This window comes from Lathyrus oleraceus, chromosome 3 (assembly GCF_024323335.1).
Source record: "Lathyrus oleraceus cultivar Zhongwan6 chromosome 3, CAAS_Psat_ZW6_1.0, whole genome shotgun sequence".
Lineage (NCBI taxonomy): Eukaryota > Viridiplantae > Streptophyta > Magnoliopsida > Fabales > Fabaceae > Lathyrus > Lathyrus oleraceus.
Genome location: NC_066581.1, coordinates 346,913,929 through 346,918,159, shown reverse-complemented (window position 1 = coordinate 346,918,159; position 4,231 = coordinate 346,913,929). Strand labels below are relative to the sequence as shown.

General features: G+C 35.7%; 1 long non-coding RNA gene across 1 annotated transcript; it reads left to right on the top strand.

Moving 5' to 3' along the window:
* Nucleotides 1-481: 481 nt before the first annotated feature.
* LOC127129238 (uncharacterized) lies at nucleotides 482-1,369 on the top strand. Its single transcript, XR_007806234.1, has 3 exons — nucleotides 482-659; nucleotides 819-918; nucleotides 1,014-1,369. It is a non-coding gene; the product is annotated as an uncharacterized LOC127129238 (long non-coding RNA).
* Nucleotides 1,370-4,231: the final 2,862 nt, after the last annotated feature.

The window sequence follows — 4,231 nt, the reverse complement described above, 5'->3', positions numbered from 1 at the left end:
TATGATAATGAAACTATGAATATAATAAAACATAAACATAAAAAAATGTTAAAAGAAAAAATTACTACACATGGGTATCAAACCCACTCCACTAAAGACCATAGAAACCACCCCTCTCCACCAGGCCACTTATGACTAGTTATTATTTTAATACTAATTTGGATAAATAAACCAAGATAAATTAAAAATTAGAATTAAAATAAAAACTAATATAAAAAACAGTCTATTGGACTACCCTAAAAAACAGAAAATTAAACCCAGCCGCTTGGCTGTTGGGTTTTTCAATGGGGTATGAATTGAAAATATAAAAACCATTTATTAACTAAGACCTAGGAAAATTAAATGAATTTTTTTTTTATGTTTTTGAATGTTTGCTCTACTGACAGCTAAAAAAGAAATAAATAAAAGGAAAAAAAAAGAAAGAAAATGAAAAGTATTGTAATGTAAAAGGAGAGTCGTCGTCCACATCTCACTCTCTCGCTCTCTCTTCTCCCAATCTCGCTCTCTCTTGCGCCTTACACAATCTCAATCGCTCTAGTCTCCCTCACAACCCATTCTCCCAAAACCTCAGTCATTCATCACCTCTCAGGTTCACGAATTTGGTTTTCATTCAAAGAGACTCAAGTAAGAGCTCACCTTCGGCGACGACGACGGCTCAGGTAATGATCGAATCTTCTTCCTTCGTCTCTTCCGATCGGTTTCTTTTCTGATTTGGGGATTAGGGTTTTCGCTCTTGAAACTTTTTCGCCGTTCCGCCTCTCTCAATTTTTTCGTCCCTTACTGATTTCTTTCTCCTCCTATTTATCTTCTACCGTTAGGGTTTGGGATTTGGTCTATGGAGTCCAAAAGAGTATCCTGCAAAAGCCCTTTAGGGATTCTCAGTTTTGGATTGCCCTATTCGATGCTAAATCAAAAACGGTAATATGAACTCATGCTTTCTCTTTGAATTTTGTCTCTATTCTATTTTGGGATTTTCGAGTTTTAACTGTCTTGCTGTTTTGCTTTTACTGCAGTGAATTCTGAGTGGGTATACACTGATGTAATGCAAGCAATAGTTGATTCCTTAAGCTTGGTGTTCTTGTCATGAATCAAAGGGATTAACTTAGCAAGCCACAATCTAGTATGCCAATATCAGCAGCAACAACATAATGATAATCAACATCACTTTGCTGATTGACTCTTTGTTCATTAGAATTTGGACTCTCTGATTCATTTGAAGCTAGGAGAAAAATCCTCAGTCGTATCATCTCAACTACCTGGAACCTTTTTTAGTGAACAAAATCTTGAGAAGGTGAGATCATGCTCGGATAGCGCCTCAGAAGTTGAAGATTCAGCCAATCAGTAAGGTACAACGTTGTGGTTCCTTCTCTAAGCTTCTTGAAATGGTAAGTTCAACTAAGTCTCCTAGTTTTCAAAACTGGTAAATCTGCAGGCTGTGTTGTAGTAACTCATTCTCTAATCATTGCATTTCAACACCCTCAGAAACATAGTAATCACATGCAACACAGCTTTTTGACATTGCTAGACAAACTCTTGATCTCTTACATGATTTATTATGCAGGAATTCCTGAAGAGTCTGATCATCACCAGCCAATGGAACAAGAATAGAAGGAAATTCGGCCCAAAAGTTCAGTTTGCCATTTATCTTGTGACAGACTACATAGAAATGCATAGCACTGAAGACTTTCAATCTGAACTGCAGCAGGAACACCCTCACGGTGCAGCTAAGAAATGGAGGTGTTCACGGAAGCATTTACAGATATACAACTGGTTAATGCAAGATTCTTCAGAACCGCCGGAGTTTAACGAAATGGTGAGCTTCTTGATCTTGACTCAAACCTTTCGTGTGTGTTACAGATTGGTGAACTTATGTAGAACTGTTGTGATTGGTTTTATGCAAGATTTTGGGTATGACATATTCTTGGGAGCTACATCCTTAGAACCTGTACCGTGCAACCGGTCCCTTGATGTATGCTTGTATTATTCTTGCAACATCTGCTTCTCTCCACGAATGTTGCCTTTGAAGTTCTTGCATTCGGTTAAGCATTACGTGTTATTTTTAAAAGCTGCATTTCACTTATCCAGGACTGCTGTCTAAAGAAAGACTGAAACATGCCTGATGGTCGACTGAATTAGTTCTCGCGCCATCACAGGTAAGAAATATCAACAGCCTTATGGTAGCACTCATAGGCAGCTGTAGGATTTCCATTCAAATCATGTTCATCTGCACATTCAAAATGATCCTTTTCTAACCACAACACACTTGTTATCTTGTTCAACTTTGCAGAGGTCGGCGCTTGCGAGAAAGCTTGACCTTGTCAATAAACCTGTTGCCGTGATATTGGTGGATGGTACATAAGCAACTACATTTTTATTAATCCATGCAGCAACTGTTGAAGGAGATTCTCCGATTCTCAGTACCTCTCCGTTGGTGACAACAACAATAGCGTCGATGCTGTTTTTTTTTAAAAGGCTTGTAGTAAGGTGCAATGGAAGAGATCGTGCAAGCTTGCCCATATCAACCTTTAGAAGCATTTCTTTTTCAGTAAGGCAGTGAACAAATAAATTTCTACTTCCAGAATCCTTTATTAATTTATAAAGGTCCCGAGAGTTGAGTTGGTGGTATGCAGAACTAGTTCAGGTTGTGTTTTGGTGGGTTTGGGAGGGACACAACACAATACAAGACAAGGCAGTAAGTGTTGTTAGATAGCAATATGAATGAAAGTGTTGATGTGTAGTTTAATTTTTGCAGGTATTGAACCGTGTTGGACATGTTGATCGTGTGGAATTAGATGCAAGGCTATGAAGTGCATTGGATAAGGGGCTGTTGTAGGTTGTTGCTTTTTTTGGATGCTGGTTCCGTTGCGGTTTTTGATACATTGTTGTGGAATTTGGAGGAACCAAACTAATTCAAGAGGTTAAGGTGAGTTTTTTCTTGATGCTGTTATGTTCTTTTCAATTTTCTGTTGTGACTTTTGTAATCGAAACATGGACTGCTGTGATGTTGCAGGTTTTGGTGCAGAATTATGCAGAATTTTGATGCTTATTATGCAGAATTTTGATGCAGCATTATGCAGAATTTGGTGCTTCTTATGCAGAATTTTGATGCTGAATTGTGCAGAATTTTGGTGCTGAATTGTGCAGAATTTTGATGCTGAATTGTGCAGAATTTGGTGCTTCTTATGCAGAATTTTGATGCTGAATTGTGCAGAATTTTGATGCAGTATCATGCAGAATTTTGGTGTTCATGTGAATGTCTTACTAAAACTTGGTAATTTGAATGGTAGCAATGTTAATTAGAAATGACTTCTATTTGGATGGCTTAGGATTTCTTGGATTTGGATATGTCTTTGGATAATTGTTTTGGAGTTAAATGATCAATCGAACGTATGTATGAAAATGAGTTTGGACATGTTGTAATGGTTGTGCAATGTCATGGTTTATGGAAATATGTATGTTGCAATTTGGTTCATGGTTATGTAATGGCCTAGATATGAATGCATGGTTGAATATGATTTTTGAATGTATGATATTAATGAATGAATGAGAATTTGGTTGAAACTTGATTTGATTTGAATTTGGTTAGATGGTATGGAATTTTGAAATGAATTTGTGATTGTAATTTGAACTTGGTTGAAGTGTTTGTAAAAAATATAATAAGAAATGGTTGTAACTTGGTTTATGGAAATGGGTGTTTGGTTATAAAAATGGATATGAATTTTTTAGAAATAATCCAAGACTAATCTAAATGTCAATTAAAAATAAAAAACCAATAAAAACCAATTAAAATCAAATTAATCTATAATTTGTTAAAACTACTTTGATGTCAAATTCTAACATTTATTTGGAAACTAAAAATCAATTAGAATTTGAATCATTAGTAAAAACACAATTAAGATCAAATTGAAATTTGGAATTTAGGCTTAATTTGAAATTAAAATCAAATTGAAAATTAAAAAGTCAAATAATTAACATCCATTTTATAATCAAAAGCACCATGATCAAAAAGGCCTAGACAATGACCAATGTGTAACAAAAATATGGATTTGGGAATGAATGTATGCAAATGAACTTTAGGCCAAGTGCCAAATAAAAATGAAAAAATGGAAAAAAATCAGGACCAAAATCGGGGTATGACAATCATGATTCTCTAGAAAGATTCCGGAAGGATTACGGTTTGATTCTAAGCTTCGTTACGGTTCTCTCCAAAGATCAACACGATGCTCTCTTT